This window comes from Triticum aestivum, chromosome 3B (genome assembly GCF_018294505.1).
Source record: "Triticum aestivum cultivar Chinese Spring chromosome 3B, IWGSC CS RefSeq v2.1, whole genome shotgun sequence".
Taxonomy (NCBI): Eukaryota; Viridiplantae; Streptophyta; class Magnoliopsida; order Poales; family Poaceae; genus Triticum; species Triticum aestivum.
This window is the reverse complement of record NC_057801.1, coordinates 38,877,706-38,888,116: the sequence shown is the minus strand read 5'-3', so window position 1 is coordinate 38,888,116 and position 10,411 is coordinate 38,877,706.

Sequence of the window (10,411 nt, the reverse complement as noted above, 5' to 3'; positions counted from 1 at the left end):
ATAAACCGGACGAGAACCGATGGGGACGGATATCAAAACCATGCCACTATGAATAACAAACAACTTACGGGTAAGAAAATCATACAAGTAACTATATATCTAAATCACACAAACATGCTTTTTATTATAAAAAATATAAGAACAAGAGGCTTACCACAGCGGTGCCGGCGATGGAACAACACGGGCGATCGACGGTGGTTAGGACGGGGACGGGAACGCATTAAGTAAACAACACCTACATATGAAAACTAAGAGTTTATTTGAGCTCAAATTGCATATAAATCAAATACACTACCACATACAATTACTCCCAAAGTAAAACCCACAAATCACTATACTTATAGAGCACTGCAAGAGCTAATCTAGCAATGAGAGATAAAAATGACAAAGTTGCTAACATTTGTGATCACTTGGATGAATGACGGGCCTTCAAATCTTGACAAATTTTGGGCAAAATGGTGGATGAGCTCAAGCTTTGGGAAGAACAAAGGGGAGAGGGGAGAGGGGAAAGGGGAAGAACAGAGCGAGCTCGATCGTGGGCTGGACAAAGGGTTTATATAGGAATACCTTTAGTCCTGGTTCATGACACAAATCAGGACTAAAGGTGAGGTTCATGACACAAACCGGGACTAAAGGTGAGCCTCTAGTACCGGTTTGGGCCACGAACCGGGACTAAAGGGACTGGTGGGGCCCCAGCCTGACACCAGCCTGCCACCATCCCTTTAGTCCCGAGCCACGAACCGATACTATAGATTTACCACGAACCGGGACTAATGATGCCCACCCGCCTAGCCGTTGGAACCGGTACTAATGGTCACATAGTGTTGGTTCGTTTACAAATTAAGACTAATGTGTCTCACGTAAAGTAGTTTTTCTACTAGTGATAGCCTTGGCTGTAGTTGCAGAAGTATCCGGGGCCATTGATGGACTTGACGCACTTGCTGTGGTCACTGACGCAGGTGTACCCTGGCTTGTTGGCTGCCTGGGAGCAGGTCAGGGAGTCGGTGGACTTGACGTTGCTGTCGCGGATGGCCCAGTCTAGCCGCATCAGCATCTTTCTGTGGCTGGCGCCAGGGCCCATATGGAGGTCAGCCTCCTGGAAGCTGTAGTAGCCCTTCTCCACGATGAAGGCAAAGTCGCAGGGGCTGAACTCGATGTCGACGTGTGTGAAGGAGTAGAACCTCATCCAGTTATCGGTGAGGCCCGGTGAGATGTCGACGTGGTAGCAGCCGATGCCCGCGCACGCGCCGTCACGCGCTCCGGGAGTCATTGCAGAAGGGGACGCATCCCGTGTAGTACCTGTGGGGGTATGAGCAGCGGCCGGCGGGCGGCCCGCTGTTGGTGAAGATGATGGTGTTGCAGCCCAAGACGAAGAGTTCGTTGCGGTGTTGGAGATGCGGTACACGCCAGACGGATTGATGTTCAATCTGGCGTCGAAGCTTTCAATGACGTCGTTGGTGGTGGTGTTGAAGCACTGCCACGCCACAGGAAGCATCACCCGGGCTTCCGGGCGTGGCATGACGGAAAGCTCTAGCACCTGGATCACCTGGGTGGTGACTGTCAGAGCCGGCGTCTTGTTGACGCAGGCGATCTCAAAGCCTGGGCGGAAGCAGTATGTGCCGATGCCGAAAGGGTAGGGGACCTTGACACCACCGCAGCTCGCATGGCATCCTGGCCTCAGGGTGAGGCTCTCGCTCTCCACGGCGACCGCTATTGGTGCAAGAAACAGTGCAGGCAGCCGCAAGGAGGTTGTCGACATCACTCACTCCTTTGTTTCTCAACACCACAATTTGCATTTGCTAGGTTGCCTTGCTTGGCTACTGGCCAGTTAAGTAGTACTAGCTTTTATTCATTGTTAACTACAAAAAGTTTGTTGTGGCTGTGCCATCTCCATCTCAATGCAAAACCATGGAAGCAATATTGCCACAACAATATGTGACATATATACTTCGCCACGACAATTTGTTTTCTGTGATATTTTCTCTTGTTTATTGCAGCATAGGACAAGGACGTGGATAGACTTCTCAATCAACTCCTAGGTCATCGGCATAGAATATTGAACGGGCAATTGGTATCTCAAGCTAAGTTAGCTCGTTTGTCCGGTCTTGTCTCTACCGAGATAATCGATCCAATGGAAGCACCATCCAATTTAACTAGCATAGCTCGCAAGCAAACGATATGATTATTTACTCTGAGAACGAGGCCTGATCATGCCAGCCAACTGCTTGCAATAAGGTGTACTATCTCCATTGGGTTTATTAGGCTCTTTCATATTTTGGTATAAAGTTTAACAACAGTTTTAACTAAAAAATGTAAACTATGTGTCACAAACATTATACCGAGAGTAATCTCTTTCGAGTATCCAACAATATACTCTTTGTCGCATATACTATATTTTGTTAGTCATATAGATGGTCAAAATTTGATTCAAAATATGAGAGAGAGAAGGTAATAAACTCAGGCGGAGATAATAGTTGTTAATTCAATCCAACGGGGCTGGTCACTCTGTCCGAGAGATGAGCATGACAGGTCTTACCAGCTTTTAGGAGCAAGTATGGTCTTGTGAGCTGTGACACCACTCTACCTATCAGCCTTAGCCTGATTTCCCAGCAGCTTGCACAGTACCCCTGTGTTGTGTATAGGTAGAATTTACCTTCATAGGATAACAATATGTTGGGAGAGTCCCTTGCCAACATTATGCTTTCAGAAGTATTTGTGAACAAACATACATTTACCCAAGTAGACAACTTCCCACCAATTTCATCTGTTATTGATTTTTTTTAGAAAAGGAGGAGGACCCCCGGCCTCTGCATCTGGACGATGCATGCAGCCACTCTATTAATTATTCATACATGACCTTACAAAAGCCATACAACAGTAAGACTAAAGCCACCGTTTAGGGAATATCTGTCGCTACTCCTATCCAGTTGATGTAGGGATGTCGATACTCTGGGCCTAATACCACACAGACCTCGTAGCCAAACCTAACATCTAAGACCTAAGGTTCCAACCAGGACGTCTACCGGGTATGGGGCACCCACCAGTCCGGCGCACTCCTCAACCAGGACGCCTTCCAGGTATGAGGCCGCCGCAGCCACCTGCCACCTGCCACCAATCCATCCTCAGTGATGTACTACTGCATCTACCTTGCCCGGTCTAGCTGTCGTCGACGTCACCACGACGCCAGACAATGCCACCATCCTGCGCTTGTCCATCATCATACGCTCACCGGCGAGACCCCGCTGCTCCATGCCGCCGAGACCCGCCGTCGTCGACGCGAGAGAAGGCACGCCACACCACCTCATGCCTCTTCCATCCGGCGCCGCTCCACAAATGATGCCCCCAATAGGGAACACGACACTGCAGCGCCGCCATCATCCGATCCGGTGATCTTAGGATTTCTCCTGGAGCGGCACGAGCAGCTTGATGATAGTTGCTTGACGATGCCTTCATCAAGGTAAGGACATAGACGCCGCCATCGCCCGCCATGACCAGAGTCGGCTCGATTTTCACCGGCGACTATGTCTCCCCAACTCGCCGCCGGTGCTAATAGTGGGATCCAAGATCCGTCACTACCAGTCTGAACAACCTCCTTCGATGGAGAAGGTAGCCACCACCACCATGCTCGGGCCAAGAGACCCGGACGTCCTCGTGTCGAGAAGATTACCCAGGGGGGGTCTCCTCTTGTCGTTGTCGAGACGAGGAGCAGCCGCAGTGGATCTCGATCTAAACCCCTCGGGCCCAGATCAGATCTCATCGCAGCCAAACTCTCATCCGCCAACCGGCCACCGGAGATCTCCTGGCCACCGCCAACCCGCTGCACACTGCCGTTGGAGGAGGAGGAAGATGGACGCCGCTGCCCCCATGTGTTACCACCGGCCGAGGACTGCGCCGCCGCCACCGCATCACCACAGGGGCTTCGCCCCGCGGTGTCCTCAGTGACGGCGGCGGTAGTGGGTGGCAATGGAGGGGGAGGGCAAAGGGCGGTGTGGACGGGGACTCCCCGGGGGTGGTGCGGCGCCACCGCCTCGGGGGAGATAGATCAACCTGCCCGGGGCTATCCTCCAAGGATCTGTTATTGATAACAGACTCCGAAATCTTATTCATGCTTCGTAAGTTACTAAAGCGTGTATAGATTACCAATTGCTTTTGTAGGTGCAAGAAATCATAATTTAATTAGCAAAGTGAACAAAGAACGTATCCATCCATAGAGATACACGCTAAGTTTCCAATCCTAGCACTAGTAAAAAAGGGGTCAAATGTGAGACACATTAGTCCCGGTTTGTAACAGAACCGGCACTAATGTGTCCATTAGTGCCGGTTCCAACGGCTAGCCGGGAGGAGCTCTTTAGTACCGGTTCGTGGCAAACCTTTAGCACTGGTTCGTGCCACGAACCGGTACTAATGAGAGTGGTGGCAGGATGTTGTCAGAGTGAGGCCCTTCCAGCACCTTTAGTACCGGTTCGTGGCACGAACCGGTACTAAAGGTCGTCCTATATAAATCCTTCGTCCACCCGCACTCTGTTCTTCCCCCTTTCCCCTCTCCCTCTCCTCTGTTCTTCCCTTCTTCCTCTCGAGTTCATCACAAAATTTGCCCCAAATTTGTCAAGATTTGCAGGCCCTCATCCATTCAAATGATCACCAAGGTTAGCAACTTTGTCCTTTAATCTCTCATTGCTAGATTAGCTCTTGCATTGGTTTATATAGTGATTAATTGTGGGTTTTAGTAATTTGGGAGGAATTATATGTGGTAGTATTTGATTTATATGCAATTTGAGGTCAAAATAACACTTAGTTTGCATATGTAGGTGTGGTTTACTTAGTGCCTTCTAAATCTCCGTCGTAACCACCGTCGATCGCCCGCACCGTCCCGTCGCCGGCACCACCTTGTGGTGAGCCTCTTGTTCATGAAATTTTATATAAAAAATTGATGTTTGTGTGATTTGGATATATAGTTACTCGTATAATAATTATCTTACCAGTACATTGTTTGTTATACATAGTGCCATGGTTTTGATATCCGTCCCCGTCGGCCCTCGTCCTTGTTATGATTCGGATGTGGTATATTCTCTTTTAAAACTATTTCTTGCATTTTGTGTTTATGACAAATTATGCCCATCAAGTTGACATAGATATTTTTATCTAGGAGGTATGTGAACCGGAAATTCCAACCGACCCTATTGTCGAGAGGTTAAATTTAGTTGAAAGAGAAAACGAGTACTTGAAAGAAAAATTGAAAAGAATTGAGGGGGAGAAGATGGAATTGGAGTTGCATGTTGCCGATGTCGTCGATAATCACAAGATCAAGATGGAGAAAATGCGCTTGAAGATTAGAAAGATTAGAAAATATGCCATAGATAGTGAGGCTTGGTATCATTATGCTGTTGGATCAATTGTTACCTTAGTTGCGATCTTGATCGCATTTGTTGTTGCATTTAAATGCTTTAGCTAGAGAGTTATTTGTTTGTTGCATTTAAGTGTTGTATGAACTTTATGTATGAACTTGTATTAATTTGGTCTATTCGGTGTTGTGTAATGAAGATGAGCCGGCAATGGATGTACGATGACCGATGCTCTCCCCAGTTCGTTGAGGGCATGCATACTTTTCTGCTTGCGGCTGAGGCAAACAAGCGGGCGGATAGTTTTATGCCTTGTCCATGTGCTGGCTGTAAGAATGGTTGCAATTACTCTACGTCAAGAACCATTCACGTCCACCTGTTTGAGTCCGGTTTCATGCCCCACTATAATGTTTGGACCAAGCACAGAGAAAGAGAGGTTATGATGGAAGACAATGAAGAAGAAGAGGACGACGACATCTATCCTGGCCATGGGTTCCCCGAATACGATGATAGAACAATGGGGGAAGAAGCTGAGCCGGTAATGCGGGAAGAAGCAGAGCCGGCAATGCGGGAAGAAGCTAAAGAAGAGGCATCAGATGAGCCCGTTCATGATCTAGGTCGGGCCATTGTCGATGCAAAGAGAAACTGCGCAAGTGATTTGGAGAAGAAGAAGTTGCAGCGCATGTTAGAGGATCACAAAAAATTGTTGTACCCGAATTGCGTAGGTGACAAGAAAAAGCTGGCCACCACACTGGAATTGCTGCAATGGAAGGCAGAGAATGGTCTATCTGACAAGGGATTTGGAAAGTTGCTGGTAATGATAAAGGATATGCTTCCAAAGGACAACGAATTTCCCGAGAGTACGTACGAAGCAAAGAAGGCTGTCTGCCCTCTAGGGTTAGAGGTGCAGAAGATACATGCATGCCCTAATGATTGCATCCTCTACCGCGGTGAGTACGAGGATTTGAACGCTTGCCTGGTATGTGGTGCATTGCTCTATAAGATCAGCCGCGATGAGCATGGTGATGTCGAGGGCGAGCGCCCCAGGAAGAAGATTCCTGCCAAGGTGATGTGGTATTCTCCTATAATACCACGGTTGAAACATTTGTTCCAAAACAAAGAGCATGCCAAGGCGATGCGATGGCACAGAGAAGACCGTAAGAAAGACGGAAAGTTGAGAGTACCCGCTGATGGGTCGCAGTGGAGAAAAATCGAAAGAAAGTACGGGAAGGAGTTTGCAGATGATGCAAGGAGCGTATGGTTTGGTCTAAGCGCAGATGGCATTAATCCTTTTGGGGAGCAGAGCAGCAACCATAGCACCTGGCCTGTGACTCTATGTTTGTATAACCTTCCTCCTTGGTTGTGCATGAAGCGAAAGTTCATTATGATGTCAGTGCTCATCCAAGGCCCTAAGCAACCCGGCAACGACATTGATGTGTACCTAAGGTCATTAGTTGAAGAACTCTTACAATTGTGGAATGGAACAGGTGTATGTGCATGGGATGAGCACATGGGGGAAGAATTTGACCTAAAGGCGTTGCTGTTCATGACCATCAATGATTGGCCTGCTCTCAGTAACCTTTCAGGACAAACAAACAAGGGATACCGCGGATGCACGCACTGTTTGGATGATACCGACAGTATATATTTGAATAGTTGTAAGAAGAATGTGTACCTGGGACATCGTCGATTTCTTCCGAGCAGGCATCCCCTAAAAAAGAAAGGCAAGCATTTCAAAGGTGAGGCGGATCACTGGACGAAGCCTTGCCACCGTACTGGTGCTGATGTACATGATATGGTCAAGGATTTGAAGGTGATATTTGGAAAGGGTCCTGGCGGACAACCTGTTCCAAAGGACGCTGACGGACGCGCACCCATGTGGAAGAAGAAATCTATATTTTGGGACCTGCCATATTGGAAAGACCTAGAGGTCCGCTCCGCAATCGACGTGATGCACGTGACAAAGAATCTTTGCGTGACCCTGCTTGGCTTCTTGGGCGTGTATGGGAAGACAAAAGATACACCTGAGGCACGGGAGGACCAGCAACGTATGCACGGAGAAGACGGCATACATTAGGGTCATGCAAGCTATGCTCTTACCAAAGAAGAGAAGGAAATCTTCTTTGAATGCCTGCTCAGTATTAAGGTACCATCTGGCTTCTCGTCGAATATAAAGGGAATAATAAACATGGTAGAGAAAAAGTTCCAGAACCTAAAGTCTCATGACTGCCACGTGATTATGACGCAACTGCTTCCGGTTGCATTGAGGGGGCTTCTACCGAAAAACAAGATTAGCCATTGTGAAGCTATGTGCATTTCTCAATGCAATCTCTCAGAAGGTAATCGATCCAGAAATCATACCAAGGTTACAGAATGATTTGGTGCAATGTCTTGTCAGTTTCGAGTTGGTGTTCCCACCATCCTTCTTCAACATCATGACGCACGTCCTAGTTCACCTATGCGAAGAGATTAACGTTCTGGGTCTTGTATTTCTACACAATATGTTCCCCTTTGAGAGGTTCATGGGAGTCTTAAAGAAATATGTTCATAACCGTGCTAGGCCAGAAGGAAGCATCTCCAAGGGCCATCAAAATGAGGAGGTCATTGAGTTCTGTATTGACTTTATTCCTGACCTTCAGCCGATTGGTGTTCCTAAATCGCGGCATAAGGGCAGACTGGATGGAAAAGGCACGCTAGGAGGGGAACAAATAATATGTATGGACGGACATTCTCTCACTGAAGCACACTACACAGTTCTACAGAATTCCGCCTTGGTGGCTCCGTATATGGATGAACACAAGAATTTGCTACGCTCCAAACACCCGGAGCGATCTGATGACTGGATTACACCAGGAGTTTCGCCAGCTGGTTGCAGACACGTACCATGCATGACACCTCTATTGAAGATGACCTGTACTTGCTTACCATCTTCGAATATAATGACTTTCAAAGGGTACGAGATAAGTGGTAATACATTTTACATGATCGCCCAAGATAAGAAGAGCACCAACCAAAACAGTGGTGTCCGCTTTGATGCAGAAACCAAGACGGGAAAGGAAACATATTATGGTTATATACAGGACATATGGGAACTTGACTATCGACGTGGTTTAAAGGTCCCTTTGTTTCGGTGCAAATGGGTCAATATGACACGAGGCGGGGTAACGGAAGACCCGCAGTACGGAATGACAACAGTGGATCTCAACAATCTTGCGTATGCAGACGAACCATTCGTCCTAGCCAATGATGTGGCACAGGTTTTCTATGTGAAGGACATGTCTACCAAGTCAAGAAAAAGAAAAGATAAGGAAGCGAATGCATCGTACGATGAGCCAAAGCGGCACATAGTTCTTTTTGGGAAGAGAAACATCGTGGGAGTGGATGACAAGACAGACAAGTCAGAAGATTATGAAAAGTTTGATGAAATTGCTCCATTCACAGTGAATATTCACCCCAGCATCCCGTTAAATGATGAAGATTTTCCATGGTTACGACGCAAAGGGACACACGCGGAGAAAAAGTTTCACACCCAAAGATCTGGGATGTATCGGCTTCACTAGCTATCATCACTTTCTTCTGTGTTTCGCACCCAGAGGGGAATCTCTGTAATAGTTAGGGTAGTTATGTGTTTTGGCATTTGAAACGCGAAGAAATTTTATGTGCAAACAAATTCACACTAATTTCAAATAATTCAAAATTTAAACTATTCAAATTTGAAAACTACGGGCACTAACAGAAAGTTTGTAATTTTTTGTACCTAAAGAGGCTGTGTCAGCCTCCGGTCAGGCTATGGCCCCACCATCACCATTTAGTGCCGGTTCGTACCACGAACCGGTACTAATGAGGTTGTGTCAGGTAAGGCTGGGGCCCCACGAGCACCTTTAGTACCGGTTCATGGATGAACCAGATGAAAGCTGTTTTTTAGTCCCACCTCGCGAAGTGAGAGGGACTAGGAGCGGTTTATAAGCCCTGAGTGCAGAGACGATGAAGAAGAGGATCAATGCTCATGTTGCTTAGCTCCAAGCCTTCAGGAATACAGTAGACTGCACGGAGCTATGCGCAGTGCAGTTTACACTATTCCGAAAGGCTTGAAGCAAATTAACGAGCATTGCACCTCTTTTTTATTTTTAATAACTTATTACAACTCTGGACTACTTCTGTTATGGCAAAAACTAATTGCGCGTCGACATTTCTTTTTTTTTAAGTTATAAGTCCAGACTTTGACCATCAAGTTTTGCAGACAAGAAAAAATAGCAGAAAAGAAAGAAAAACTATAGCTGAAAAGAAAAAAACTATATAAAAAACTACTCAAAAATAAATAGAAGAAAATAAATTTAGCAGAAAAGAAAAAATTACTCAGAAATAAATAGAAGAAAAAATAAAGCAGAAAAGAAAATAAATTATATTTGCTATTTCTCAATCGTTTACAAAATGACCGTGGAATTGAAAATCACTACAAAATGAACTCTGAAAATGTTGAATTTTGGCAAACTAGATGAAAAACTACTCACAAATAAATAGAAGAAAATAAATATAACAGAAAAGAAAAAACTATACAAAAAACTACGCAAAAAATAAATAGAAGAAAATAAAGCAGAAAAGAAAAAAACTATAAAAAAAATTGGGGCGCTGCCGTGTGGGCCTGATAGGCCACAGGTGTGTAATTACAGGCCTTAAAGGCCCAGCAGACTCACAAGGCAGCGCGCAGAGTTTAGGCCCACAAGCCTGCTATACAGAGGAGTTCGAAGTGGTAGCCGCGGCTGGGTTTATAAACCAGTGCGGCTGCCCTTCGCCCGGCGAGGTGGGACTAAATTTTGGGGTGGCAGCGCGAGGCCTTTAGTACTGGTTGGAGCCACCAACCGGTACTAAAGGGGGGGGGGCTTTAGTACCGGTTTGTGCCACCACCCGGTACTAAAGGGGGTCGCTTCCCGCCGCTTGGGCTGGCCAAAACTGGCCTTTAGTACCGGTTGGTGGCACAAACCGGTACTAAAGGCCCCTCCTATATAAACAACACTTGCGAAAATTTCATTCTCCCTCTGTTTCTTCCTCTGTTTCCGTCGTCTCCGTCGCTG